Source organism: Macaca fascicularis, chromosome 13, assembly GCF_037993035.2.
Source record: "Macaca fascicularis isolate 582-1 chromosome 13, T2T-MFA8v1.1".
NCBI classification, from domain to species: Eukaryota; Metazoa; Chordata; class Mammalia; order Primates; family Cercopithecidae; genus Macaca; species Macaca fascicularis.
In genome coordinates, this window is record NC_088387.1 from 79,226,016 (window position 1) to 79,243,806 (window position 17,791).

Genomic DNA, 17,791 nt, shown 5'->3' on the forward strand with positions numbered 1-17,791 from the left:
TATGATCAGTGTCCCCAGAAGGGGACCTTGCTGGGTCCAGAGGACACCACAGCCCAGGATCCCAACTCATGCCTCCTACCAGATGCCAGACAAGCTGCCCTTGTCTGTCTACAACACCCCAACAGCACCACACTGGGAGAAGCTGGGGAAAGCAGTCTGAGAACTAAGCATTTTATCCAAGAGAAATTAATAAGATCACTTAACAAGACCGGCTAAACTCTCTGGCCCCAGGTGGTTTAAATCAAGTTGAAAATTTCATTGCTTTTCTCACTTATCATCAGGCAGGGGTTGGAAGAAAAGCCAGATTCATTATAGACTCATAAATAAGGAAATTACCTTTTTTCTGCACAAATAAATTACAGAGTGAATTAAGTTTTCAACCCTGTTGCACACACAAAAATAGAGGAGTTCCTGCTGTCCCACTGCAATGCCGGCTGACTTTTCCAACCAAAGACAAGGGCCCAAGCCTTCTGGATCCCCAGTTCCCTCCTCCAGGTGGTGGGGAACACAGCTGTGGCAGAGAGAGGTAAGGTCCCCCTTGAGCCTGAGTGGTCACATTAGCCCTCTTGGGCTCACGCTCCAGGTCCTGCCCTCCTGGCTTACCTGTGTGTTTTGTTTTTTTTTTTTTTTGAGGGGAGGAATGAGGTTTTCATTCTCTTTCCAGGCCCTTCCCATTCAGGGCATTTCAGATCCCTCCTTCTCCTGACCCCTGAATTGAATTGGGTGAAGAATGGTCCCCTGCCCTACACGCTGCATGTCTGGGAGAGGCCGGAGGTGGAGCCGGCACATGCAAAAGCAATGCTGCCACCTGCTGGCGCCACGAAGAGACACAGCCCAGGTGGGCAACCAAACCCCATTAGGCCTGGAGGAACTGCACCAGGATGTCTTGCAGCTGAATGGTTTCTTTTTCCAATGCAGCTTCTCACCTCTTCCTTCATTTAGTCATCCAGTATGCTGGCTGGAACAAGAACATCATCCCATTTTATGGACGAGACAACTGACACCCACGAAAGGGCAGAATGCTGATGAGCTCACATGTGTGGGGATGGCTTGAAGGCAACCCTTAGTCTCCTGCCTCCCAGCCAACAGCTGTGTCCCCTCCTCAGTGCTCAGATGAGGTGTCCCAAAAGTCGAGGGACCCCTATGAACAAGGTTTACAGGGCCATCCCCAACATCCAGGGAGGCAGAGTGAGGGAGGAGGGCACCAGGCAGTAATGCCCACTCTGCAGCTGGCTCAAGGCCTGATACACGTGTACAGCAACTCCGTTTCCCAAGGGTTCACATACCTTCCGCACAGATTTTGTATTTTTTGTAGAGAAGTGGGTTTGTCCTGTTGCCCAGGCTGGTCTCGAACCCCTCGGCACAAGTGTGATGTTGCTTTTCGATAAGGATCTGGAAGAGCCGAGTCCTGGCCTAGGCCCGTAAATGAGTCGTAACCTACAAAACAGACGGTGAAAGAGGCAAGAATCATTTTCCCAAATGGCAACTGCAGGCGGAGTATGTGGGGGGACCTCACAGAGATGTGTGGTCAGCAGGTGTGTGATGACCGGGACGCATCCTCTCCCGCTGGGTGCTCAGCACCCAACTCTCTCATTTGCTCCTGGCTCTTCCAGCCCAGGCCTTCACTTGGCAGAAACAGCCTGGAGGACAGAAAAAGTGTCTCCTCTCTGCCCGAGACCCCTCCCACCCGCACAGACCATGGGGGAGCAGCTCTTCCCTTTTCCCGGCGTAGGAGATGACTGGGCGGGTGGGATATCCCATTATTCCTCGGCAGCGGTCCATGTCCCTCCTGACAGCGGTCAGCGGTCACCCTCACTATCAGGACTCTGCATTGTCCCAAGCCTCCTCCTCTCCAGACCTCCTTCGCACCTCTCCCCTCTCTTCTTGTCCTGGTAGGGTCCAGGAAAGGCTGAAAGCTACAGATAGGCCCCACGATGCCCCGCAGGCTGCGGATGAAATCGCCGTCGGAGGCTGGTCCTCTGGCCGGCCCTGCCTGGCTCTGGAGCAAAGTGAGACTTCTATGGCAGAGCCGCAGCGCCACCGTGTGGTAGAAATCCGTCTGCAGGGCCAGAAACGGCGGCTCAGAGCGGGCCCACAGAAATCCTTACAATAAATAGTTCATGTCGAGGCCGGTGCCAGCGACACGGTTTGGGTCTTGCCTGTGACGGTGGGAAAAGAAAATGGCCTTGCTGTGCTACAACCGGGGCTGCGGTCAGCCCTTCGATCCTGGACCAATTCCGATGACGCTTGCACATGCCACCCAGGTGTTCCAATCTTTCACGATGCATTAAAGGGTTGGTCTTGATGTAAGAGAAGAACAACTGATTTGTCTGATTTCTTAAGCATTGTAGGCTGTGCAAAAGGTAGACATAATAGTGAGAAGCCGCCTGAGCCAGTCAAACCTGAAGTCAAGACTACTGAAAAGAAAGAACTACTTGAACTGAAACCCAAATTTCAGGAACACATCATTCAAGCCCCAAAGCCAATAGAAGCAATAAAAAGGCCAAGCCCAGATGAACCAATGACAAATTTGGAATTAAAAATACCTGCCTCCCCAAAACAAGCACCTGATAAACTTAAACTGTCATCAGGAAACGAAGAAGATAAGAAAAGGCCGGGCGCGGTGGCTCACACCTGTAATCCCAGCACTTTGGGAGGCCGAGGAGGGCAGATCACGAGGTCAAGAGATCGAGACCATTCTGGCCAACATGGTGAAACCCCGTCTCTACTAAAAGTACAAAAATTAGCCGGGCGAGGTGGCGGGCGCCTGTAGTCCCAGCTACTCAAGAGGCTGAGGCAGGAGAATGGCGTGAACCCAGGAGGCGGAGGTTGCAATGAGCCGAGAGGGCGCCACTGCACTCCAGCCTGGCAACAGAGCAGACTCCGTCTGAAAAGGAAGAAAGAAGGAGAAGGAGAAGCGGCTGGGTGCGGTGGCTCACGCCTGTAATCCCAGCATAATCCCAGCTCTTTGGGAGGCAGAGGCAGGCAGATCACGAGGTCAGGAGATCCAGAATCTCCTGGCCAACATGGTGAAACCCCATCTCTATTAAAAATACAAAATATTTGCCGGGCATGGTGGTGCACACCAGTAGTCCCAGCTACTTGGGAGGCTGAGGCAGGGGAATTGCTTGAACCTGGGAGGCAGAGGTTGCAGTGAGCCAAGATTGCACCACTGCACTCCAGCCTGGCGACAGAGTAAGACTCCGTCAAAAAAAAAAGAAAGAACGAAAGAAAAGAAAGAAGAAGACTGATGAAATTAAGATTGGGATTTCATGTAAGAATGGAGGGTGTTCAAAGATATATCGGGGTCTAGAGAGTCTAGAAGAAGTCTGTGTGTATCATTCTGGAGTACCTATTTTCCACGAGGGAATGAAATACTGGAGCTGTTGTAGAAGAAAAACTTCTGATTTTAATACATTCTTAGCCCAAGAGGGCTGTACAACAGGGAAACATATGTGGGCTAAAAAGGATGCTGGGGAAAATGTTGTTCCATGTAGACATGACTGGCATCAGACTGAAGGTGAAGTTACCATTTCAGTATATGCTAAAAATTCACTTCCAGAACTTAGTCGAGTAGAAGTACATAGCACATTGTTAAATGTGCACATTGGATTTGAAGGAGAGAAGGAATTTCATCAAAATGTGAAATTACGGGATGTGACTGATGTGAAGCGAATTTATGTAACTATGACTGCAACAAAGATTGAGATCACTATAAGAAAAGCTGAACCTATGCAGTGGGCAAGCCTTGAACTGCCTGCAGTCAAAAAGCAGCAAAAACAAAAAGACAACACAACAGATTGGGCGGGACATGGGAGGAAGGCTATTACGTATTTCAGAAATCTTAATACTGTGTGAAGTGGTGGCTTGCTGCTGTCATCTTTTGTTTTGTTGTTGTGTTACTCAATCTGGCATTTCAGGGTTAACATTAGGTTCTTAAAAATGCCAAAGTCAGTTTATCTTTTTGAACCTCTCATCTTTCTTTTGTGTTATGTAAGATTGATTATTCATTTCTCCTTACTGGTAGGAACCATAGTTGTGTCCCGTACTTGAAGAAGCTAGAAAATAGCCCACAACCATAATTGCAGTATTTCTTCATATTTCTCTGTTAAGCAGAGAAATATTAAGGAACATGATTTTTACGTCTTTCTATTATTCCATAATTAGTAAAGGAAGATGAAATGTCAATTTTTAATCAGTTTTTTCATGGATTTGTGTTTTTACATTATTTGAAAATATTTAAGAAAGAGGAAGTTCTGCAGTTTTTTCTATGTGGGATGATTACTTTTTTAAGGAGGATTAATTTTGAGGCAGTGTAGTTAGTAAAGGGGAATATATAAATTGTTTAACAAATTAGAATTTGTTTACAATAATTGAATTTTTAAATTATGTCAAAACTTACATTACTTGCCAAGCAGTATGATGTAAGAGTATAGGAAACATAAATAAGAATACAGAGGTATCAATTTGGTTAAAATTCACCATTTTATAAGACTAAGCAATAATCTTAAAAATCTCTTTCCTGAATATTTAAATGTGTTTGTATGGTGTTATGACTAAATTGTTACTGATTTAGAGATTAAACCCTCTTAAAAACCTTTAATTAGTTACATATAGAAAGAAATTATAGGCCGGGCATGGTGGCTCATGCCTGTAATCCCAGCACTTTGTGAGGCCAAGGTGGGTGGATCACGAGTTCAGGAGTTCGAGACCATCCTGACCAACATGGTGAAACCCCATGTCTATTAAAAATACAAAATTTAGCCAGGCGTGGTGGCATGTGCATGTAGTCCCAGCTACTCGAGAGGATGAGGCAGGGGAATTGTTTGAACCTGGGAGGAAGAGCTTGCACTGAGCCGAGATCGCGCCACTGCACTCCAGCCTGGGTGACAGATCGAGACTCCATCTTAAAAAAAAAAAAAAAAAGAGAAATTACATATATCTTGCCTCCTTGATGAAAAACTATATAAAATTATAGACTTAAAAGGTTTGTGGAAATACATTAGGATATCAGAAAACTAAATGCATGGACTTGCTTTATGACTATCTATGACATGTTAAATAAAATAGTTTAATTCTTTTTTTAAAAAAAAGGTAGTTCACTGTCTAGTCACTGGGGTCTTCCCTAGATCCCAAGAGAGCCCCATCCCCCTGGACTGAGGGACATCTGTCAAGATAAGGTCCCAGCCACATCTCTGCCCCCCATCCTCCGCCTCAGCAAAACACATAGAAAGGGCCGGGTTTCTGAGTCAGGTGGATTTTGTTGCTCCCATCTCCTCCGTTTTGCAGATGTCTGAGCTTGGGCAAGTACAGAACCATTATCCAGCCTCAGTGGCTTGTCTCTAAAATGGGAGTCAAAAAAGGCTTCTGAGGAATAAATTAGGTAATAAAAAATGTAGAGCAGCAGACAGTTCATTGCAGGTGTCTAAGAAACAATGGTTTCCTTACCCTTCTATCTGGGCTTAGAGGCTGAGAAACCTAGACTGGCTCAAAGGCAAGGCCAAGAAGGCAGCCAAAAACCAATGCCTAGGATAAGAAACCCCCTCAGCTCCTGCAAAAAACCATTCTTCACTACTTCATCAGCTACCCCTTGCCTCTCTGAACATCTTCCATTAGAGCAACAAACCAACCTGGTTTGCCAGGCACTGAGGAATGTTCTGGAAGTTGAGGCCTTCAGGGCTAAAACTGGACAAAATGGTCACCCAGTCCTTGTGTTGCCTCACAGTCTAGCTCCAGGACTTCATCAGTAGAGTTGATAGAATCTCTAGGGCCGTAACCCAGGAACGTGCTTTGTAACAAGCTCCCCAGATGATTCTTATAAACACCAATGTCTGCGAGCCACGGCTCCAACACTCTCAGGCTGTGGTTTCTCATTGGCATGTAGTGAGAGCATTACTCTTCAGCCCATCAGGATGCCACCTGAGGCAGGGCACGCACGTGCTTGGGGATGAGACCTTGGAAAGACTGAAAAGAATTTTCTAAACACCAGGCTTCAGCCCTGAATCTGCAAAGCACACCCGAAGCACCTGGACACGTGCCCTCTTCTCAGCTTTAGAGTATGTGCCTGTGTGCTGCTTCTCCACTTTCTGCCATTCATTCATTAAATATTTGTTGAGTACCTACTAGCTTGGCCCAGTAGGAACTGATATCCTAATGATGCAAGATAAGCAATTAACACTTGTATAAAAGTGTAATAAATTTAGATCATAGTAAATATAATGAGAAAGAGACAAACAGAATAATTTGGTAGGGAGAGACTATGTTCAAAGGCATCTCTAAGAAGGTGATATTTGACTGAGCCCTGATGGTTGAGCAGCTAGCCATCCTAAGATGCCGGGGAAACTGTTCCTGGGGAAGGAATGGCCATTGCAGAAGCCCCAAGGCAGAAACAAGAACTAGGAAGACAAGAGCCGCTGGAGCATAGCAAGCTGGGACAGAGTGAGGGGAGCTGAAGCTGACGAGGTGGGCAGCAGCCAGTGCAGACACGTGGGGCCATCTGGACCACTGTAGGCCTTTGTATTTTATTCTGCATGCAGTGGAAAGCCATAGATGGAGTGGAAAGCCATAGGTGGCATTAAGCAAGGAAATGACAGAGTCTGACTTGTGTCATTAAAGGTTAATTTGGGCTTCCGTATGGGGAAAGGATTGAAGAGGGACAAGAAGTGGAAGTTGGAAGCCAGTTAAGAGGCTCCTGCAATCGTCTAAGTGGGACATAACAGAAACTGCAGATGGGGAGAAGGGCAAGGATTCAGGAAACAGATTGGAGGAAGACACAGGGCTTGCTGATGGATTAGATGTAGGAGGAGTTAGAAGGGTACAATCAAAGCTGTCTCCCAAGTTTTTCAGTTAGAATTGGGTGAATGGATGAAAGGACCATTTTGTGGAATGGGAAGGACTAGGGGAAGCGCATGTTTGGAAGAGGAAAAAAGCCAAAGTTGTGTTTTGAATATGTTAACTTTGAGTCCTCATAGTGGAAATGGCAGGTGTGCTGATGGAGGGGCCAGGCTTTGTACAAAAGCACAGGGAAGGACATGCTGACTTTATCCCTGGGCCAGTTTAACAGATTGAAAGATTACAATAATTTTTGGTTTAGCCTCTTCCTTCTAAAGAAAATTCTCATCAAGAAATTTGAAAATTACCACAAAAAATAAGAAGCAAGAAACTCATTCATATCACCAGAGAAAATCACTTCACTAGAGGAAGATATGAATGAAAGAAAGAAGAAAGGAAAGACCACAAAACAACCAGAAAACAAATAAGAAAATGGCAGAGGTAGGTCCTTATGAAGAATAACATTGAATGTAAATAAACTAAACTCTCCAGTCAAAAGACACAGACTGGCTGAACGGGTAAAAAAAAACAAGACCCATTGATCTGTTGCCTACAAGAAACATACTTCACCTGTAAAGACATATGGAGACTGAAAATAAAGGGATGGAAAAAGGTATTTCATGCCAATGGAAACAAAAAAGAGCAGGAGTCACTGTAGTTATATCAGACAAAATAGATTTCAAGACAAAAACTGTAAGAAGAGGCAAAGAAGGTCATTATATAATGAGAAAGGGGTCAATTCAGCAAAAGGATATAGCAATTTTAAACATATATGTACCCAACACTGGGGCACCCAGATATATAAAAGAAATATTATTAGAGCTAAAGAGAGAGATAGGACCCAATACAATAATAGTTGGAGACTTCAACACACAACTTTTAGCATTAAACAGATCTTCCAAACAAAACCTCAACAAAGAAACATCAAACTTTATCTGTACTATAGACCTAATGGCTCTAAAAGATATTTACACTACATTTCATCCAAGAGCCACAGAATACACATTATTTTCCTCGGCACATGAATCATTGTCAAGGATAGACTATATGCTAAGTCACAAAACAAGTCTTAAAACATTCAAAAAATTGAAATAACATCAAGCATCTTCTCTGACCACAATAGAATAAAACTAGAAATTAATAACAAGAGGAATTTTGGAAACTATACAAATACATGGAAATTAAACAATATGCTCCTGAATGACCAGTGGGTCAATGAAGAAATTAAAAAGAAAATTGAAAAATTTCTTGAAACAAATGATAATGTAAACACAGTATATCAAAACCTATGGGATACAGCAAAAGCAGTACTAGCAGGGAAGTTTATAGCTGTAAGTGCCCACATCAAAAAAGAGGAAAAAATTCAAATCAACAATCTAATAATGCATCTTAAAGAACTAGGAAAGCAAGAGTAAACAAACCAAAAATTATTACATAGAAAGAAATCATCAAGATTAGAGCAGAAATAAATTAAATTGAAATTTAAAAAATACAAAAGATCAATGAAACAGAAAGTTTGTTTTTTTGAAAAGTTAAACAAAATTGACAAACCTTTAGCCAGACTATGAAAAAAAGAGAGATGATCCAAATAAATAAAATCAGAAATTAAAAAGAGACATTACTACTGTTTTTGTGATACCACAAAAACTCAAAGGGTCATTAGTGGCTACTATGAGCAACTATATGCCAATAAATTGGAAAATTTAGAAGAAATAGACAAATTCCTAGATGTGTACAACCTACCAAGATTGAACCAGGAAGAAATCAAAAACCTGAACAGACCAGTAACAACTAATGAGATTGAAGCCATAATAAAAAGTCTCCCAGAAAAGAAAAGCACAGGACTTGATGGCTTCACTGCTGAATTCTAACAAACATTTAAAAGACTACTACCAATCCTACCCAAACTATTCCAAAAAACAGAGGAGGAGGGAATACTTCCAAACTCATTCTGTGAGGCAAGAATTACCCTGATACCAAACCCAGACAAAGACATATCAAAAAGAGAAAACTACAGGGCAGTACCTCTGATGAATATTGATGCAAAAATCCTCGACAAAATACTAGCAAACCAAATTCAACAATATATTAGAAAGATAATTCTTCGCAACTAGTGGGATTTATCCCTGGGAAGCAAGGATGGTTCAACACAAAACATCAATCAATGTGATACATCATATCAACAGAAGGAAAGACAAAAACCATATGATTATTTCAACTGATGCTGAAAAAGCATTGGATAAAATTCAACATCCCTTCATAATAAAAACCCTCAAAAAAACGGGATAGGCCGGGCGCGGTGGCTCACGCCTGTAATCCCAGCACTTTCGGAGGCCGAGACGGGTGGATCACGAGGTCAAGAGATCGATACCATCCTGGCTAACACAGTGAAACCCCATCTCTACTAAAAATATAAAAACAATTAGCCAGGTGTGGTGGTGGGCCCCTGTGGTCCCAGCTACTCGGGAGGCTGAGGCAGGAGGATGGCGTGAACCTGGGTGGCAGAGCTTGCAGTGAGCCAAGATCAAGCCACTGCACTCCAACCTGGGGGACAGAGTGAGACTCCATCTCAAAAAAAAAAAAACAAAAAAAAAAAAACTGGGGATAGAATGAACACACCTCAACATAATAAAAGCCATGTATGATAGACACATGGCTAGTACCATACTGAATGTGGGAAAACCGAAAGTCTTTTCTCTAAGATCTGGAACATGGCAAGGATGCCCACTGTTACCACTGTTATTCAACATATTACTGGAGGTCCTAGCTAGAGAAATCAGGCAAGAGAAAGAAATAAAGGGCATCCAAAATGGAAAGGAAGAAGTCAAATTATCCTTTTTTGCAGATGATATGATCTTAGATTTGGGAAAACCTAAAGATTCCACAAGAAAACTATTAGAACTGATAAAAAAAATTCAGTACATTTGCAGAATACAAAATCAACATACAAAATTCAGTAGCATTTCTGTATGTCAACAGTGAACAATGTGAAAAAGAAATTGTTAAAGTAATCCCATTTACAATAGCCACACATAACATTAAATACCTAGGAATTAACCAAAGGAATGAAAGATCTCTATAATGAAACTATAAAACACTAATGAAAGAAATTGAAGAGGACACCAGAAATGGAAAAATATTCCATGTTCACGGATTGGAAGGATTAATATTGTTAAATGTCCATACTACCCAAAGCAATCTCCCAGCCAATGCAAGACTCTCTTCTCCCAGCTTCTGCTCCATCACTTTTTTCTTGGTAGAGATGGGGTCTCACTATGTTGCCCAGGCTGGTCTTGAGCTGGTCTTGAGCTCCTGGGCTGAAGCAATCCTCCAACTTCAGCCTCCCAAAGTGCTGGTACCACAGGCATGAGCCTCAATCACTCAGCCTCAATCACTTTTAAATCTGGGAAATGCACTCCATTGGTCAACCCATCCTATTTCTCAACAGTGCTAATTACTTTAAAAATAAGTTTGCCTCCTTGTGGTCATCACCCACGGGCTCTAGTTCTAAGCTCATATTCTTTTCTCTTTTTTTTTTTTTTTTTTTTTGAGACTGAGTCTCACTCTGTTGCCCAGGCTGTAGTGCAATGGCATGATCTCAGCTCACTGCAACCTCCACCTCCCAGGTTCAAGCAATTCTCCTGCCTCAGCCTCCTGAGTAGCTGGGATTATAGGTGCGCACCACCACACCCAGCTAATTTTTGTATTTTTAGTAGAGACGGGGTTTCACCGTGTTGGCCAGGCTGGTCTCAAACTCCTGACCTCCTGATCCACCTGCCTCGGCCTCCCAAAGTGCTGGGATTACAGGCATGAGCCACCGTGCCTGGCCTCATGTTCTTTTCTCTAGGGCAACACTGTCTGTGACTATTTCTTCTTTCACAAATATTTGAAAGCAGCTCAGAAATCCATCCTCAGTCCTCTCTTTTCCAGGATCCATGTTCCTTGGAGTTTCAACCGCAGTCACCATGGATGACCTATTGTTATAAGAAACGGAGGGGCATCTAGTCCCCTAGATCACTAAGGTCAAAAGTTGTTGTGCCAAAGATTTACTGGGGAAAGACCGAGAACCAAAATAAGGAAGCAAAGCTCCTTACCCCACCAGGCTTTCCCAGAGCTTAGACTCTACCCCAACTGCCTGCCTGTACCCCCTGGGGGGGACTCAACCAGCAGGGAGAATCCAGGCAATTAAAGGTAATTCAGTTTTACAGTTCAAGTTAAAAAGAAGAAGAAAATAGATAAGATAAAAATAAATGTAAAGAAAAAAAGAAGATTAAAAGGAAATGAGTGAAAAGACCTTAGTCTTAGACAGAGGAATAGGCAGAATGAAATTTTCAAAGGGAAAGAATATACTCATTAACAAAAGAGTTTTTATCAGCACCATAGGAAAAGTAAAACTAAAATCTCAAAAAAATAAAAATGAAAAAATTGTAAAAAGAGGTTTTTGGTTTTTGTTTGTTTGTTTGTTTTGAGAGCCTCACTCTGTCACCCAGGCTGGAGTGCAGTGGTGCACCTCCCAAGTGGCTAGGATTACAGGCACCCACCCACTAGCTAATTTTTTTGTATTTTTAGTAGAGATGGGGTTTCACCATGTTGGCCAGGCTGGTCTCAAACTCCTGACCTCAAGTGATCCACCCACCTCAGCCTCCCAAAGTGGCATGAGCCACCATGCCCAGCCAAAAGCTAATTCTTTGAGAAGATAAATGAAAGTAAAAAACCCCTAACCAAACTGATTTTTTTAAAAAGAGAGAGCGAGAGAGAAAAGACGCAAATTACCTATATTAGGAATTAGAGAAGGGACATCACTACAGATCTTACAGATAATTTAGAAAGATAAGGAGAGGGACTATTGTGAAAATTTTATGCCAATAAATGTAAGAAATCAAATGAAATAGACTTTTTGAAAGACACAAAGTACTTAAGTATACTCAAGAATTAATAGATAACCTCAATAGCTTTACACATATTAAACTCTTAAACTTACAGGATTTTCAAAACAAAAAACCTTCTCACAAGGAAAACTGTAGGCCCACAGAACTTCACCGTGAATTCACAAAATATTTAATAAAGAAATAGGGCCAGGCCTTGTGGCTCACCCTTGTAATCCCAGCACTTTGGGAGGCCAAGGAGGGAGGATCATTTGAGCCCAGGAGTTTGAGAACAGCCTGGGCAACATGGCAAAACCCTGCCTCTGCAAAAATTACAAAAAATAACCAGGCGTGGTGGCATGTGCCTGTAGTCCCAGCTACTTGGAAGGCTGACATGGGAGGATCACTTGAGTCCAGGAAGTTGAGGCTGCAGTGGGCCATAATTGCACCACTGCACTACAGCCTGGACAACAGAGTGAGACCCTGTCTCAAAAAAAAAAAAAAAACAAAAACAAAAAACTACAAAACATTGCTTAAAGAAATTGAAGGCCTAAATAAATTGAGAGGTATGCTGTGTTTATGGAATCAGAAGACACACTTTTAAGAAGGTAATTCTGAAATCGTTGAATGTATTGATCAATACATTGAACACATACATTTACATTTTTTGAGACCTGTCTTAAAAAGAAAAAACTATGAAACATTGCTTAAAGAAATGGAAGGCCTAAATAAATGGAGAGATATTCTGTGTTTATGGAATCAGAAGACTTTTTTTTTTTTTTTGGAGACAGAGTCTCACTCTATCCCCCAGGCTGGAGTGCAGTGGTGTGATTTCAGCTCACTGCAACCTCTGCTGCCTCCCAGGTTCAAGCAATTCTCATGCTTCAGCCTCCCAAGTAGCTGGGATTACAAGCATCCGCCACCACACCCAGCTAATTTTTGTATTTTTAGTAGAGATGGGGTTTCACCATGTTGGCCAGGCTGGTCTCGAACTCCTGACCTCAGGTGATCTGCAGAAGACATATTTTGAAGAAGGTAATTCTCAAATTGTTGAATGTATTGATCAATACATTTAACAGAATTTCTATCAAATCCAAGCAGACTTTTTCATAGAAATTGGTAAACTGAATCTAAAATTTATATGAAAATGTAAAGGACCTGTAATGGCCAAAACCATTTTGAAAGAGAAGAACAAAACTGGAGAATTTATAGGCCAGGCACGGTGGCTCACGCCTGTAATCCCAGCACTTTGGGAGGCTGAGGCGGGAGGATCATGAGGTCAGCAGATCGAGACCATCCTGGCTAACACGGTGAAACCCTGTCTCTATTAAAATACAAAAAATTAGCCGGTTGTGGTGGTGGGCGCCTGTAGTCCCAGCTACTTGGGAGGTTGAGGCAGGAGAATGACGTGAACCCAGGAGGTGGAGCTTGCAGTGAGCCAAGATTGCACCACTGCACTCCAGCATGGGTGACAGAGCAAGGCTCTGTCTCAAAAAAAAAAAAAAAAAAATTGGAGAATTTATAATACCTAGTTTCCAAACTTACTCTAAATGTACAGTAATCAGCACAGTGTAGTGTTGGCATGACACTATACTGACAGGTCAATAGAACAGAATGAAAGTACAGCAACAGAGCAACACATTTATGGACAGCTTATTTTTGATAAGATACCAAGGCAATTCAATCAGGAAAGAATAAGCTTTTCAACAAATTGTGCCATAATTTAGATACCCACATATCCCACCCCCTCTCAAAATAAGACCCTTACCTCACACCATACACAAAAATTAAGTCAACTCAAAATGGAGCATAAACCTAAATGTAAGAACTAAGTCATGGACTAAAATCTTGGTGACCTTGAGTTAGACAAAGGTTACTTAGATGTAGCACCAAAAGTACAATCAAGCACCAAAAGTACAATCAATAATGGGTAAAGAAATCAATGAATTGAACTTCATCAAAATGTTAAGATTTTGCTCTTTAATAGACATTAAAAAATGAAAACCCAAGCCACAAACTGGAAGAAATTACAAATTATATATCCACAGGCCAAGCACAGTGGCTCACACCTGAAATCCCAGCACTTTGGGAGGCCGAGGTGGATGGATCACCTGAGGTCAGGAGTTGAAGACCAGTCTGGCCAACATGGTGAACCTTGTCTCTACTAAAAATACAAAAATTAGCTGGGCATGATGGTGTGCACCTGTAGTCTCAGCTACTCAGGGGGCTGAGGCAGGAGAATCAGTTGAACCTGGGAGGCGGAGATTGCAGTGAGCTGAGATTGCACCACTGCACTCCAGCCTGGGTGACAGAGCAAGACTCTGTCTCAAAAAATATACATATTATATATCCAACAAGGGAACTATATCTAGATTATACAGAAAAGCTCTACAACCCAATAATGAAAAGAGAAGCAACTCAATAAAAAGCAGACAGAAGCCCAGAGTGGTGGCTCGCACCTATGGTCCCAGCTACTGGGGAGGCTGTGACAAGAGGATTGCTTGAATCCAGGAGTTTGAGGCTGTGATATCACGCCACCGCACTCTAGGCTGGGGGACAGAACAAGACCCCATCTCAAAAACAAAACAAAACAAAAACAAAAAAATACTTCACCAAAGAGGATATATTAATGTCTAATAAGCATATGAAAAGCTATTCAACATTATTAATGCAGTTCATTGTACATAAACTATAACTCAAAAAAAGCTTTAAAATGTAAAACTTATTGGTTATCTTTAGAAATTATTAGGGAATCAAAAAGAGAAAGAATCAAGCAATTATCTAGTCTTTCTTATGTGAATTGTGCTTCCATAGTCATAAATGCAGAAGGAATAATAGAAAAGCGCCATTGGGGAATCCTCAATAAAAATAATAGGTTTAGACCAAGATAATCAATGGCTGCTAAAACATTAGGTTAGAGGCTGGTGAAGGATTTTTTAATGGATGGATTCAGCCGACCATGCTGATGAAGGATTAGAGGCTGATGAAGGATTTTATAATGGATGGATTTTGCTGACCATGCTGAAATCATCAATCAAAAGTAATATTTCTAAATGTGGGACAACCAGACATTATGTACTTTCTTTTGTAATGCAATAGCACACAGTACCATCTAGAATATATTTTAGGGGGAAAATAATCTGAATACTGTAAAGCTTCTAGATATAATTGCCTTGAGGGATTGAAGAACATGGGGCTGAAGAAAACCTTGAGCACATAATTAGCCAAAATCTGTGGGAAATTCTAAAGGTCAACAAAGAAATGTCATAAAAGGGGGTGGAAAGAGAGGGAGTTGGAATAGATTAAAAGAGACTTAAAGGATACACCAATCAAATGCCAAGTACGCCCCATGTTTGGATCTTGATTCAAACAAACCAACTGTAAAAATATTTTTGAGAGATATGGGTAGCAATTTGAATGCAGATGATATATGAGATGAAGCTAAGTAATTATTATTACTCTTGTTGGGTGTAATAATCATACTGTGGTTATGCTTTTTTAAAAAAGTGATTAGCTGTTGGGTATATATGCTGAAGTGTTGACAGGTTAAATTAAACCATATCTAGGATTTCCTTCAAAATATTCCAGGGGTAAGGGGTGAATGTTGTGGGAAGGATATAGATGAAACAATGTTGACAATTCTTTAAAGCGGAAACATGGGGGTTAACTATACTGTTCTCTCTACTTTTGTGTATGTTTGAAATTTTCCATAATAAAGAATTGGGCTTTGGTTTTGTTTTGTTGAATTTAAATGAGCTTGTTTCTACAGATCACAGCCCTCTGGCTGTGTTCTGACCTACTGAGAGTTCAACAGGACCCCCTCCTTTTACCCATATGGAGGCCACACACTCAATATCTGTAGGTTACAAATGACTGAAATGAGTCTGGGATAAAGAAAACAGCAAAGCAAGCCAGTAAATCATGGCAGCTGGCACCTACCTCTGTGTTGGAGACTAATAGAGAGTGACAGGGACCGTGGCAAACCAAAAGCCACATACACATCCAAGTTGGGCAGTCAGTCTTGCTATGTAGGAATAAAGGCCCCAGATGGCTGGGCTTCTGACTTGTTTTTTTTTTTTTTTTTTTTTTGAGACAAGGTCTCACTCTGTCTCCCAGGCTGGAATACAGTGGTGTGATCTCGGCTCACTGCAACCTCCGCCTCCCAGGTTCAAGAGATTCTCCTGCCTCAGCTCCCCCCAGTAGCTGGGACTACAGGCACGGCTAATTTTTGTATTTTTAGTAGAGATGGGGTTTCGCCATGTTGGCCAGGCTGGTCTTGAACTCCTGACCTCAGGTGATCCACCCACCTCCATCTCCCAAAGTGCTGGGATTACAGGCGTGAGGCACCGCACCCAGCCCTGACTTTTCATTAGAAACTGAAAATCTCAGCATTTCTGTGAAATCTCCGAATATGTAGGCAAATGATTTTTTTTTAATGTCAGTACTTTGCAAGTTAGTGCTGGAAGGCCAAACAAAATCTGTCTGCAGGCTAGATTTGTTCCACAGATGGCTGTTTTGTGATCCCTGACACTACACCATGTAATGCATTATATAGTAATGCATTAATAATCGGTTGACATTCTTAGCAGTTGGGTCACACTGCTGGCACGACCAAGGTTGCACACATCCGAGATCCCCAGATCTTTTACATGCAAACAGCTGTCAAGCCAGGCATCCTCACACATGGCACTTTGAACTGAACATAGACTTACAATTATCTCTATGAAAATTGCATCTTGTCATTTGTCAGAAACATTTGTCTCTGGATTGGCTCCACTCTTCTTCCAAATTCTACTGAATGTGCACTCCTTTCAGGCTGTGTCACCCCTAGCTCTGATGAGCTTGTCTTCATCCAAGCATTCTACAAAGCCAAGGTCAGCCTGGGTTACATCAGGTTTCTCTCCTGCTGGGGCCTGGGGCTGTTCAGTTGTCACTTCAAGCTTCCTTCCCAGTTTGGTCACTTCGTACTTACCCACTTCCTTCTTGAAGCCACTACACAGTATAGTCAGGCCTAAGCCAGTGATCTGATGCTAATCAAAATGTCATAATACTTTGTGGTTTTTAAAGCATTTTCCTGTATTCTGACTTGATTTTTTTTTTAATTGAGACAGAATCACTCAGGCTGGAGTGCAGTGGTGTAATCTCAGCTCACTGCAGCCTCTACCTCTTGGGCTCAGGTGAGCCTCCCACCTCAGCCTCCCAAGTAGCTGAGACTACAGGTGTGCCTCACCACACTGGGTTAATTTATGTATTTTTTGTAGAGACAGGGTTCCCCATGTTACCCAGGCTGGTCTTGAACTCCTGGGCTCAAGCAATCCTTCTGCCTCAGCCTTCCAAAGTGTTGGAATTACGGTGTGAGCCACCATGCCCTGCTGACTTGATTTTTATCACCCACCACAACCTTAAAAAATTCTATCAACATCACTTTAAGACATTGGACCAGGCCAGGCGCGGTGGCTCAAGCCTGTAATCCCAGCACTTTGGGAGGCCGAGACGGGTGGATCACGAGGTCAGGAGATCGAGACCATCCTGGCTAACATGGTGAAACCCCGTCTCTACTAAAAAATACAAAAAACTAGCCGGGCGATGTGGCGGACACCTGTAGTCCCAGCTACTCGGGAGGCTGAGGCAGGAGAATGGCATGAACCCGGGAGGTGGAGCTTGCAGTGAGCTGAGATGTGGCCACTGCACTCCAGCCTGGGCGACAGAGCGAGACTCCATCTCAAAAAAAAAAAAAAAAAGACATTGGACCACAAATAGGTTCACAGTATGTTTGTTGTTTATGGCCTAATCAATTTCTTAGCTGAAGATTTCTAAATTAAGGAAAGAACAACTAGTTTAGCTTCCTTCCAACTCTACCATCTTAACAGAGGAACAGTTGCCAAAGCCACTGCCATTCCAGCAGTAACCAGCAGGGACAGAAACAATATTGAAGAATGTTCTAACCATAACAGTTGTTGGAAAATGGAATAGGTTGCCTTGAGAGGAACTGAAATTGTGATGCTTGTAGTTTTCAAATAGGAGCTGGGGTTTTGTGGAAGGAATTTCTCTGTGATAGGAGGTTGACAGAATGATCTCTCATTCATTTATTGTTG

General features: G+C 42.5%; 1 pseudogene; it reads left to right on the plus strand.

Moving 5' to 3' along the window:
- The first annotated feature begins 2,180 nt into the window (after window positions 1-2,180).
- Window positions 2,181-4,233, plus strand: LOC102146189 (cysteine and histidine-rich domain-containing protein 1-like; annotated as a pseudogene).
- Window positions 4,234-17,791: the final 13,558 nt, after the last annotated feature.